We start from the raw sequence: 14,660 nt of genomic DNA on the forward strand, positions 1-14,660 counted from the left end.
ATGGCCATACCACAATTCCTTCTCATCCCCTCCCCTCCTGGGGGCTTGGGCATGCACACACACATGCTTGGCATGATTTTCAAACCACCAGGTCCAGGACTCAAACTGCTGTCGAATGTGAGGGAGTCCAGTGAGGTAACCCTTAGGCCATCTGCTGGTCCTGATTTACCATCATTTTAAGACTTACTTTGAAAAAAAAAAAAAAAAGAGAGAGAGACTATTAATCATAAATACTTTAAAGAGAGAACCATGTTACTATAAACTTTAGATTTACATATGTCTGTGAATCAGCTCATTTTAACTTGTCCACACCCTAACTGAGATGCATCCTGGTTATACTGACATTGTTTAGCACTTAAAAATAAAAATGACTAATACATGTAGCATTTTCTACATGACGGGTGTTATTTTATGTGCTTTGCATAGCACCTAAGCCATCCTTACAGCAACTTCATGAGATGAATATATTATCATTTTATAGGTGATGAGACCAAGGCAGAAAGAGATAAAATCAATTCTAGAGAGTAAACGGTAGAGACTCTTTTGCACTCACTCGCTTGCTCACTGTGTTGTTCTACCTCTCATTATAATAATTTTGATAACAGAAAGATGTTTTGAAATTTTCCTATTAGAGCTTCATTAAATTGTATTATTACCATTTTCTCCTGGACCTGACAGTTTCCAGAGGGTGGTACTTTGGATTTTCTCCACCTTAGCCCCTTCCCTCAAGAAATGCATTTGGGAAGCCAAAGGAATCTGTACATGCAGAATCTACTCTAGATCACACTTTGAATACCTGGAACCACAAGACTTTCTGAAAAATAATCCAAGGCCTGGAGAGGGCCTCTGTAGTCTCCCTTATTGGTCCTACCTTCATGGGCAGAAAGATGTATGTACCCATAGATTTGATGGGTAGCTAGGATGTGGGAGAGGCAAATGAAGCTTGAGAAAGAGGTACTGCAGCGCCCTGGGAGCACAAAATCCCTTGCAATGTGGTGAAAAAGATGGGCAGGCTGAAGCTTGGGGTTGAAAGCGTGGAGCCAGCTTCTTACAGATTCCACATTTACATACTAACCTCCACAGAGTCTGAAAATTCCCAATTCCCAATGATTTTATTAGGACTGATAGAGAAGGATATTTTCCCAAGTTTGGAAATAGAAGGTTTTTAGCTTAGTTTATCACTTTTCAGTATTTACACGTGATACGTGAGCCATTTCAAGTAGTATTGTCCCAGATCTTACAATGCCAGGCTTTGTGTTCATTCACGTAATTGTTTTTAATACACAATATCCCATAACAGCATTTAATTGTTACTTCATATTCTTTAACAATTAGGTCTAAGAAAGACTTTTTTCTCCTCTTCCATGGTGTGTAATACTAAATTAATGTTTTAAGAGACAGGATAGCATATAATAAGAACATAGTTCATTTTGTTTCTAGAATAACTAGTGAACATTAACATAAATCTCATACTACGTCGTTTATCATCGGAATATGCATAGAGCTCAGACAGTCATAAGGGAAAGCTTGTGATAGAAGACAGGCCACTCCAAACGGTGTCCTGAGTCAATGTTAGGTAGAATTTCTAGATTTTCATATTTTAATATCTTAAATTCTAATATCTTCTCTGTCTTTCAACTGAGACTATTAATTTTAACCATAGGTCAGAGTGGCGTGAATGGAAAAACATGAATGTGAATATTATTTAGTATTAATACTGGCCATTGAGAAAACTGAGATATTATTTAGGATAAAGGTAAATGCTAACCATATTTTAGAAATTCTTTAAAATAGCAATCTCCCTATAGTCTATTTTCTTTAACATTAAATGGCCTTTCTTTAATTGTAAGTCATTATGTTTCTACTGTTTTTTAGCTAACTATATCACCTCTGACCTTTGACATAGAAGTTCCAACTATTCTAATACGATAAAGTGGCCAAATGTAAAAGTTAATTCCTATGCACTTTTGTTTGAATTCTCTAATTCTTAGCAGCATTCTAGAAAATAAGCTTTACAAATGTTCTTTAAAAAACACATTTTGACCCCTGGCTCCTTTTCTAAAATGTATTCTCCATTTTCTAATGAGTGATAAAAAGGGCTTTAGTAGAATTAATTCAGGTTCTAAGGAATCATCTTTATTGAAGAGTAGAGGTGAATGACTCAAATGATTCTGGGCCTGATAGCAAGAAAAGTTGCAGCTCTTGAGAAATTTAAATTAAAATCTAAATGTATAAGAAGGCATTACAGTCCCTAAGATTTACAGCAGATACTACAGAGATTGATGAAAACACAAATTCCTCAGTTACTGGATCTGTGCATTAAAGTCCTGTCCCAGAGTGCATTTGTGTTCATTAATTTACTCATTCATTCAATAAGTAATTATCAAAGTGTCCACCTTATTCCAGGCATTGTGCTGCTTGATAAGTACATAAAATAAGGTTTGAATCCTTAAAGTTTAAAAAGGAGAGGCAAGCTGTGGCAGGGAAATAATAACAAGTATAAGTTTTAATAATTATACATGATAATTATATATCAAGACATGATATTGTACATGGTATGAAGGGGAACAACTTCAATGAGAGAAAATAATGGGAGACACAAATTAAATGGCAACCTTTGTAAAAAGTGAGATTGTGGACCTCAAAGACAAATAGAAAATAATCAGGACAAGAATGAGGAAGGAGTACCTCAGATTCTGGAAAATAGTAGCTGTGTGGTCAATAAATGAGGTAAAAAATATGCTGGCATACATATATATCCTAAGGGCCATATATTGTTTCAATGAACTTATCATTCGCCAAATTCTGTTAGTACCAAGGCCACCTTAGGGGTTATGAATATACAAAAAAAATAATAATTATTATTGACTCAGAGTCATAACAATTAGATTCTGAACTCTTCTTGATATGTAACTGCCTAAAGGCCAGAGGGTGGCACAACAGTAGAAGTGACACTCTGCAAGGCAGGCTTACAGAGGAGCGTTCCAGGTTCCAATCCAGAGACCTGGAATACACTGGACACAGGTTTGTCCATGATCAGGAGCTGACTGAAGCTGAGAGTAGATTGCTGTGTCAAAATGCTACGGGGGGTATATTCTCTCTCTTCTGTTTATGGAATAAACAAACAAACATGGAAAAACAATAGCTATCTGTATATTCTCCCTAAATATCACTGAAATCTTTCCTATATGCTGAAAATAGAAAGATTGGGGGGATATTATTTATTTTGTTTATTTATTTTTGCTATAGGACATATGTACTTGCCAGAGACAGAGAGAGAGAGAGAGAGAGAGAGAGGCAAAGGAAAAAATCAACCCCCAACCCAAGGCAAAATGGACATGCCATAATACCTTCTCTTCCATTTTCCTTTCAGGACTTTGGTCACACATATACACATTATTTCCAAGCCAGCAGTTACAGGATTTGAACTGTGGTCAGTCATGTAGGAGTCTAGCACCTTAACCATCATGCCACCTGCTGGTCCCTGGGGGATGCTATTTATTGGTTAAATTAAGTAACATAAAAATTGTGGACATACCAAACAATTTGCAAGGTATTGCTTGGTGATGGAGATGAACAGATAAATAAAACTATCTTCTGTAAACAGAGAGAAGGAGAGATAACTTATACAAAGGAGCAAGTTTGAAGAGAAAGGGAAATGTGAGGGTGGTAGCTTCAGTAGAAGCAGACTACAAGGTTACTTTTATTTTTAAGATCATACCAGTTTGCATGTGTTGGGTCAGAAGAAAAGAAGACTAAAGAAATATGACACTACACATAAGAGACAGCAAAACTCAGATGGATAATGGCCCTAGAGAAAAGGTGAAATGATTGAACAAAAGCAGATATGGAAATAAAAAGTTTGGACAAGTACATTCTACAGACAAATTTTGGAATAAAGAGAACAGTTCTTGAAGTTGCTTCTTGATGTAAATACCTCCTCGGTGAAATATGAGTGAGCGTACTAAAAATTCAAGGCTAGGAAAGGCTTGATTCAGTGTTCTCATTGAATAAATGAGAAATAAGGTTCTAGATTCAGAGAGAGTAGTTCAAATCTTAAACAGTTAAATTTCCTTTTGTCGATTTGGTTTAGCTTCTCCTAAACTGATGATGATGATTGGTGAGGATGGTAATGACGATACTGATGATGGAAAGAGCAGTAATAACATTTTTTTTTTAAATAGTGAGCCTGAAAATTGTGCTTTAAGAAATGTTAATGCTAAATACTTCAATTTTGTGAGTTCTTTTCTTTTCTTACCATAAAGGTAAAGCTGAAAGTATACACAAATATGCAATTTGAAGTGTATCTATATATGTGCCACCAAAATATTTAATTAATAGATATTTCTCTTTCCATACAATATTCAGAGTAAACTTGACGCACTACTAATATTTACAAAAGAGTTTATACCATGTAAATGTCAATTTATCTTACACATTGTAAACAGTAAATAAATCTAGGCTGAATATGTTTTACTATTTTTTTATGAACTTTTTCCTTTTATTTCTCCTTTGTTTTTATTCTTAAACTGTTTATAGCTCAGGCTTTTAAAACTTAAATTATGTAGAAAGAAACAAAATTAACTGATAACTATAAAGCTTATAATTATATACAATAAATATTATCAAATATCAGTATCATGGTAATAAATCAGGCTGGTACAACACTTATCTCACATCTAATAAAATATATTTACTAAGTATGATTCTCTTACAGTCTACCTTGGCTATAGAATTCTTTTAAAAAAATTAAGGCTAATACTTAAGCTATGAATTCCATGGTTGAGTGTTTGCACAGTATTTGGATTAAAAAATGCATTCACACAGATACAGTGACACAATGGTTTTGGTTCTATTCATCATATTACTTTTTCTTATATTTCAAAATTTGCATGTATTTGTATCATACTTTATCACTATGCTAGTTTCGCCTTAAGTTTGCCCCTTTAAGTGGCACCATGGTTAAATAGCCCAAAGTGTCCAAATTCCTCACTCACCTGTCTGCTACCGAACAAATACTTGCTAGAAAAGGGTTCCTTTTTTTTTAGAGGTTTTTGCTAAAGGGAGCGTGTGCATGCTAGAATGACAGAGAGAGAGAAAGTGAGAATTCATCCCCTGGCGGGGGGGGGTGGGGGTATGGCCATGCTGCAATCCCTTGTCTTCCATTCTCCTCTCAAGATCTTGGGCATGCACATACACGCGCCCAGCGTGAGTTTAAGTCACTGGGTCTGGAACTCAAACGGTGGTCAACTACATGGGAGCCCAGCTACATAGCCATTATGCTAACTGCTGATCTCTAGAAAATTGTTCTTATTGATTGGCATAAGCCTTATGAAACCATGAAACCAAAAGGAGGATAAATCTCCCCACTGCCTACTTTCTAATAATCTACTGCCTAATATTATTAAACAAATTTAAGTGAATACATAACATTTATTTTCATATTTTTGATACTCTAAAATGCTACACAGTTAAATGTAAAAGCCTCTATAATACTTTCATGTAAATTTAGAAATAGCAAGTATATTCCTTTCACTTGTTTGATAGGGTACTGCTGATTCCTTCAGACTATCTATTTCTCAGTACAAGGACCAGAGAACGTAGTGCAACTGATTTCTTTTCTGCTTTTGGATTCAGTGCTTGGAAGCAAATATCTCACTCATTCTTTCCCTTGTTTAGTAACTTGAGGAGGTAATTTTAAACAAGTGACAACGGAATGATATGACTCCACCTACTGTTTTAGTGTTTGCTACTTGCAAACTCTTTTCACCTGATCTCAAAGGGAAGTCTCGGTTTTCTATTTCACTTTTACTTTTAGTGTTTTCTTTTGAGGCTATACCAACACAATGAAGAGTAGTATGGCTTTTCTGTTTGTCTACCTACAGAAAAAATAAGACTAGATCCTTTACGCAGTTCAATAGTATTTCCTATTAATGACACAGAACTCTTAAGAGAGAATTGGATCAAAGAGTGGTCTTAAGATAAAGATGAGAGAAGCCCAAAAAGAATAAAGGAGGTAATTGCCTATTTCGAGACTTCAATATACTCAATGATCTGAAAAGCTTGGAAATATTTTTTGGTCTGTTGGAATCAATTCCTCTCTAGGATTTTCCTTTTTTCTCTTAAAGCATACTTTTATTATTATTGCCTATGTTTCTATATGAACTTATGACACTGAGTTGATGGACCCTATATTTAATCTAGTTATCAAAAACTTATAATTTTTAATGTTAAGTTGAAAAGAAATAAAAGGTGTCTTTTCAGTTTTTAATTACTTACTTAAGATGACTGATAGAGAAACAGGACTTTTTATTTAGTTGCTAATTTGTTGGATTACAATAGAATTACATGATAACTAGAACTTAAAAATGACACATATGACTTTTGTAGATACAGATTGGAAATTTAACTTATCAGTATTACATGTGATTAGACTCGCTGGTGAAGTACCAAAATAATATATAATACATGATATTTTGTTATAAAACTTTCCTTTATACACCTTTGTGTTGTTATACATTCTTTGTGTTACAAAGTTTTAACTTGAAGATGATGGCACAGTTACAATGCCACTCGACTCACATGGGAAAAGTTCTGTGCTTGTGTCCCAGGACCTGTATGAGCACATCAAGTACACATCAAGACACATACATGTCCACCTATGAACCTGGCTGACTGATACTGAGGGTGGATCACGGCATGAAAATACTGTTGGAAATGCCTATCTGTTTCTTTCTCTCTCTATCATGAAATAAACAAATAAAAACAAAGAAGTTTTAACTGCAGAAATGCTGGGCATTTATAAGTGATGCATATTAAAAATATTTGCCCAGATGCTTATATGATACACACACACACACACACACAGAGAGAGAGAGAGAGAGAGAGAGAGGAATAGTATACATTATAGTTTCTGTATTATTCATTATCAAGCATATAATATTAAAATTGAGAAAAAGGTAAAGACAAAAGTGTTCACTCAATTGACTCAATTGAGGCCATGCTCTCTCTGGGATATCCTCATATGCCATGAACATGGTCTTATCTCTCCTTATAACTGTTTGCAGGAATTCATCGTAGACACAGCTTTCAACCCCTAGAATTTCATTTCTTCATCAAGATCTAACACATCCAACATAGATCAAAACCTGAAAAACAATTCTTTAAGTTCATTCATTTTAATGTTCTTAATTGAGAGATTACTAAGCAGAGAAAAGGGACACAGCCTTTCCAAATCACATTAAGGGAAAAAATCAGGTTTAAATTTTATCCTAAGTACCATCGGATCTTTAGCTAAAACAGTATCCTCTTGTTTTTCTTTTTTTTTCTTTTTTTCTTTTTTATTTTTTTGGAGAGGTTTTTGCTATAGGGTGCATGTGCTCTCCAGAAAGAGAGAGACAGGGAGACAGAAAGCGAGAAATCCCCCCCCAGGGGGGATGGTCACGCCGCAATCCCTTCTCCTCCATTCTCCTCTCGGGATCTTGGGCACACATGCACACGTGCCCGGCGTGAGTTTTAAGCCACTGGGTCCGGGACACGAACCATGGTCAACTACATGGGAGTCCAGCGACACAGCCATTTCGCTAACTGCTGGTTCCCAGTATCCTCTTGTTTTCAGATAAAATCTTTATTTTCTAAGTTAATCTTTTAGAATTTCTAAATATCTTCATGTATTTTGTTTGTTTTAAATAACCAGAAAGCATCTGTGCTCACCAGACAGAGAGATAGGAAGAAAGAGAAAAACAAATCACCCTCGATGGGACATGGCACAATCCCTTCTCTTCCATTTCTCCATTCTGTCAAGATTTGGGGCACACAGTCACACAGGCATTCATGCCTGATATGTTTCTCAAACTACCAGACCTGGAATTACAACAGCAACTGGTCATGTGAGATCTGGCTCCTTTAACCACTAAGCTATGGAACCAGTCCTAATTTTTTCATGTTATATATAAGACAGAGAGAGACAAAAAGCGAGAAATCACCCTCCAGGGGGATGGCCACACCACAATCCCTCCTCCTCCATTCTCCTCTCGGGATCTTGGGCACACACACACATGTGCCCAGCATGAGTTTATGCTACTGGCTTCGAGATTCGAACCATGGTTGACTACATGGGAGTCCAGCAACATAGCCATTACACTAACTGTTGGTCTCTATGTTCCATATTTTTAACTGTTCTCTTTGTATTATAAGGAGTTCTTTATATTAATTAGATTCTCTAATTTCTTCTATACATTCATCTAATTTCTGCCTCTTACTACCAACTATTGCAGAAAGGTGGCTTTGCTAATCTATAACTGAAATCCCTTCAAGACTTAATGTTTATTTTTTCTGAGGAGTGAGTTGCATCCATCATTACAATGACTATTTCTGTTTTCTTAAGATCTTCAGAATGTATTACCAATGTCTCTATAGTTATCTTTACTAATATATTTTCTTACTTTTTCTATTAAGCTGTGTTCTAACTGAACAATTTTTCACCTCTCCATTGTCTCTCACCTCCTTTGGATCTCCAAAAGCAAATGACACCACACACTAGTTTTGTAAGAAATATCTTTGTAAATTTCTTGAATAAAAGATCAGATAGACAGGATAATCTTCAAATATTTATGTTCTAAAGACCACAGTATCTTATTCTACAATTGGTATAGCACTGTGCCTTATGCAAAAAAAAATATAATATTTTTGATAGGTAGTTCATTTAAACTTATATATTAGAATGAGCATTGTACTAAAATCAAAATTTCTTCCCAGACTTAATTTTTTGATATTTCTAACACTGTCATTTTTTTTGTCACTAAACAGTAGGTTTTTCCCCTATTTGTAACTAATTGACAGTTATTACCCCCACTGTGGTAGTGTAAGGAAAGGTTAAATGACTTCTCTAAAATTATACAGCTAATAAATTGTAGAGCCAAAACTGAATCCTGACATTCAAACACCAAATCCTTTAGTCCATACTCTTCTACATGAGACATGTTATTATCATCATTAAAATAATGCTAACTACTATTTCTGTTCATTACTACAGTTAATATATCCCTAAAAAGTAAATTTCAATAGCACTATTAATATGCCATATTTAATGGAATAAAAAAAAATCAAGGTTACTTATAACAACATGTAGGAATTATGAGTTTTTTTTCCCTAGCATCCCAGCCATGTTCCTTTTAACTCAGATTCGGCCATATCATCAGAAATTAGGTGGCTCTGAGATAGTAAAGTTAGCACTGTAATGAGATGTAGAAAAACACAGCATTCATTTAAAGTGGTTAGGTGAATCTTGGAACCAACGTTAGTTCAAAATAACTTAGGTGCTGGGAAGTAAATGCAGCAATTAGAGAACCAGTGCTAGCATGAAATAGTCTAAGCTGGAAAGACTCTGTAGGTCGAAAATAAAAGTACTCCCCAAAAGGAGAAATACAAACACTGCATCTCAGCCACACAGACCTCTACCGCTACACATTTCACACTGAATTATATTCTTCCTGTGTACCTGTTTCCTCCACCCAGCCATGTGCTACTTATTTCCCTCCATAATGCTACATTCTACTACAACTGCAAACAGTAGGCCATTTGAAGAAGCAATGCAGAGATTACTTATACGTAAGGAAAAAAAAGTACTTTTTCTTCATTTTATTTATTGAGGTATATACTGACAAAACCACTTAAAGAATGAGAAGCAAATAAATAAAATAATACATGTTTTAAACACAGCTGATATGGTAAATTTTCATAAAATCAATTCTGGATATTTTAAGTCTCAAGTAACCACTTTGTTTCTGGTTTTGGGGGACCAGCAGTTAGCGTAATGGCTATGTCGCTGGACTTCCACATAGTCGACCGTGGTTCGTGTCCCGGACCCGGTGGCTTAAAACTCACGCCGGGCGCGTGTGCGTGTGTGCCCAAGATCCTGAGAGGAGAATGGAGGAGAAGGGATTGCGGCGTGACCATCCCCCCTGGGGGGTGATTTCTCGCTTTCTGTCTCTATGTCTCTCTCTGTCTGTCTAGCGAGCGCACGCACCCTATAGCAAAAAATCTCTCCAAGAAAAAAAAAAAAAAGATTATTGGTTTTGGAAAATACTGAAGAATTCAAAGTAAGTTTTAGGAAAATAACTATCCAGAGAAGGTAAAAATTTCCAGAATATTAAGATCATGTATTCACTGGACTTGGAAGATACATTTTTTATTTTCTACTATGGTTATTTGCAAAATTTGGCTATACCCTTCAGGTAGAAACAACCTCAGATAAGACATTAATCTTTTTAGTCACAGAGTTTTACCTCATGTATACTATACTTGCGCTGCCATCTTTAAATATTCAATATTAAAGGAAAAGAGTCTTTAAATTTGAATTCAAACCTCCCCCACCCCCACCCCCCACACACACACACACAAACAAAACTCACCAAAATTTGGTAATTACAGCTTTGGGAGAAGACATCTCTAAAAACAGTATTGTGCCAGAAAACCCAGCAATATTTAAACTGCCTTCTCAGTAGGTAGCACTGTGAAAACTTGATACTTTATGTGATGTATCTCCTAAAGAAAGTGTGTAGTGTATACATCCACTTTAAAATAACTTATATCATTTTATTAAAACTAAGCAGATTAACTTCAGTTCATACATCACAAGTAAATATCATTAAGCACTGAAATTTGTTTTTATAAACTCCCTCTAATACTTTAACAATAAGACTGGAATTTATACAAATCTGATATTTGAATTGAAAAACTAAAGAAAGAAATATGTATTTGTACCTATGCTGTCAAATACTTGAAAATCATTACTATCCTAAAGAAACCCATTTTAATTCTAGCAAAAATATGCCTATATATGTAGAAATATTTTTCTCACCCATATTTCTTATTGAGTTTCTAGTCAAGGTTCCATAAAACATTTACTAATGAAAATAAAAATAAAACATGGCAATCTGGAAAAAAATATTAATATAGGCTATAGATGTTCCCTTACATATACATGGTGAAAAAAGTCATTTAAGTCTCTTTTCATACTTGATTGTAGTATTCTAAAAGAATCTCAAGTTTCTCACATTTGTTTTGTTTTTCTTTTGTTTTGTTTTTCTTTTTTTTAAATTTAGTTTATTTGTATAAAGAAAAAATTACCAATCTTTTCTTTTAAACTGAGAACTTTACATTTTTTTGGCTATTAAATGTTTCTTCCCTTTGCCCCACCAACCTACCCTCTACCACCACTCTCTACTACCCACTCCCCTCCCTTACAATCTCGGTATCTACACTACTCCTCTATACCACCATATATTTGGATCTTTCCATTTCTCCCATATAGTGCATACATTTTATACATATTGAGTATGGATATTTAGTATGTACCTTTCAAAGTCTGGCTCCCTCTGTGTAAGATTAAGTCCTCTACTTTCATCCACTTTGAATCAAATGTTAATTCTGGCTGATTGATATTCCATAGTATGTACGTTTAACAAAATTTTAATCCAGTCATCAGTTTGGGGGCACTTAGGTTGATTCTTTGTATTAGCGACTGTGAATAATGCTACAGTTAATGTATGTGCAAGTGTCTTTCTGACTGTTTTACTATACTTTGGGTAAATACTGAAGAGTGGGATTACTGGGTTATATGGTAGTTCTGTTTGTAGCTTTTTGAGAAATCTCTATATTGTTTTACAGAGGTTATACTAATTTATACACCCACCTACAATGTAAGAGAGTTTTTTTTTCACCAACCAGTGCCTCACCACACTTGTTTTTCTTTTTTTTTTTAATCCTAAACATTCAGAATGGGGTTAAATGGTATCTCATTGTGGTTTAATTTGCATTTCCCTTATGACAAGACAAGACGCTTTGAACATATTTTCATATGCCTTTTGGTCATTCATAAGTCTTCCCTGGAGAGTTGTCTAATCAATTCTTTTGCCCATTTTTGAAACGGATTATTCATTTCTTTATGGATGAGCTGTTTAAATTTTGAATATATATATTCTGGTAATCATTTATTTGAGCAATAACGTACAACTATTTTCTCACATTGTGAGAGTTGTCTTTTTGCTCTAATTGTGTTTTCTTTGCTGTGAAAAGCTTTTTAGCTTGATGTAATCCCACTTGCTTATGTTTTGGGATTATTACCTGTGCTCGAGGGGTCTAATTTAAGAAATCTTTGTCTATTCCAATGTCTTCAAGAGTTTCCCCTCAGTTTTCTACCAGTAGTTTTATAGTTTGAGGCTTTACACTTAAATCTTTAATCCATTTTTAGTTGATTCTTTTTAATGTTGAGAGATGGGATCCACTTTCATTTTTTTGCAGGTAATCTAAGGTCTTCCAGCACCATTTGCTAAAAAGAATTTATTTTTTTCACTATACTTGTTATATCCTTTGTCAAAGATCAGTTAGTTTTATCAGTTTCTTAATTCAAACTGCCAAAAATTTCTCTTACAGCCACTCTTAATTTAACAACCTACCTGTTTTAATGATTATCTACCTTATGACCAGTTCTCCATTGCCAGAATCTTCTATAGAGTCTGTAAGAGTCTAAGGAATCCCCTTCTCAGTCTTTGTCTAGTTTTTACAGTTACTACAAGAAACATTCACAACCATATAAGACTATATATTTTATTTATAAATCTGTACTTTTCTGTGCATCCATAGTAGTATTCTTTTAAAAATTAAAAGGGCTATGCCAGATGTATATTACTATCTAATGGTATGTCTTATTACTTTCTGGAATTTATCCAATGTGTGCTTCTTATATGAATAAAATTACATTACTCTAGTGTGCAGTCTCATGAAGTCTATTGAAAAATGGACACTTTTGGCACCACCACATATTTTCTTATATAAGAAAATATGGGGCCAGCAGATAGCATAGCAGTTACATCACTAGACTGTCACATGGTCTACCATGATTTGAGTCCCAGACCCAGAGGCTTAAAAACTCATGCTGGGTACATGTACCTGTGTGTCCTAGATCCTGGGAGGAGAATAGAGGAGAAGGGATTGTGGTGAGGCCATCCCCCCATTGAGGAGTGATCACTCATTTTCCCTCTCACTATCTTAGTTTCTGCCTCTCTCTCTCTTTCTGGCAAGTGCTCAGACCCTAAGGCAAAAATGTTAAATAAATAAATAAGAAAATAAAGATGAAGGTTTAAGTTCTTACAAAGAAGTTTCTTACAAAATAAACATCGTATTTCTTTATTAGCTATCTCTTTCAACTAGTGACATATTTGTGAAAGTACATTAAATGACATGGTTGTAGATTTAGATGCACTGTATTTATGCTAAGATTATTGCTATCATTATCCTATTATAATATCTCCTCGGTAAGAATATTTCAGTACTTTTAGTCTCATGGTAAATATTTCTGCCACTATAATGACTGTCAAAAGGAAGAAAATTTCAATCTACTTTTTATCACATATGTAATCAACATTTCTCTTCCTAAATTCCATGTGCTATAGTTAGTACTGGAAGGTAATTAAAAATGAGATGTTCTCCTTCTTGAGGATTTAATAGTTGTAAGAATGATATGGAATAAATTTCTACTGCCCTCACAAAATGCATCCATATATAATTATACTTTTACAATTAATGGTCAGGAAAGAGAATTTTTGATCACTCAGGTAAATGTGTATGTTCATCTTCCCCCTTGCTCCCAGTACAATTGCTTAAAATTTTGATAATGTCCACATAGTACTTTAACTCTTAAGTGGTTTTATATTTCATAAACTATTGATATGATGCTGTGATTGGTTGAAAACGCACATAAATACATTAGCCCATAAACACATTAGCCTTTGCCTTTTACCAAAATCTCGATATTTTTGGAGGGTGAAATATTTAGAACCATGGTTAGCATAAGAGAACATATGAAAATTTTGTGGATCTGCAAAGAGAAATTCATTGTGAAAAATAAATAAAAAGTGGAAGTCAGAGGGTGGCAAGATATCTAGGTCATTGTGAATGTTTAAGAGACTACTGAGAAAAAGAAAAAAAAATTTACACTTGTCAGTGGAAGCTGATTAAGTATATTGGAACTGTTTTAAAAAATGACAGTGACCACAGGAATTCCAGTTGAAGAAACCTATTAAAAGTGAACATGACTATAATTTCTAAAGAGTTTTTTTAAATGATAAATCTTATACTGTTTTACATTAGATCTTAAAATGACAGAATCTTTTTATTTTGGTTTCCATAAAACAGATAAATTTGCATTCATTTTTCAAAACTACTTTATGGACTATTTGGAGAGTTTAATTTCCCTGCTCTAGAGAAAAAGTCACTTCCATATGTTTTCTAGTTTTTTATAAGCTAGTGTTTAAGGAGGCTATAAGCTCAAAAAATACAATATACAATTCTCTGCAATTTGAAATTAAATATCTGTGTTTTAACTTATGGTATTTAACACAGACAAAAATGCTCAACATTTAGCTTATGTAAATATATGTAATAGGTAAAACATAACCAAAATTATTAGGTAGTCATATCAAGTTCATAGAATTTAATATCGCATGAAAACTTTGATGGAAGAATTCCATTGTAAAAATATATCTTCCTAAAAAGTAAATTGTATAATAAAGCAATTTAAAAATTCTCATTCTACTGTATTAAAACATCATACTTATTTTATACATTTTAAATGGAAATAATTAATTTAAAAAATCATT

The sequence above is a fragment of the Tupaia chinensis genome, unplaced genomic scaffold, assembly GCF_000334495.1.
Source record: "Tupaia chinensis unplaced genomic scaffold, TupChi_1.0 Scaffold000276_2, whole genome shotgun sequence".
Classification (NCBI taxonomy): domain Eukaryota; kingdom Metazoa; phylum Chordata; class Mammalia; order Scandentia; family Tupaiidae; genus Tupaia; species Tupaia belangeri.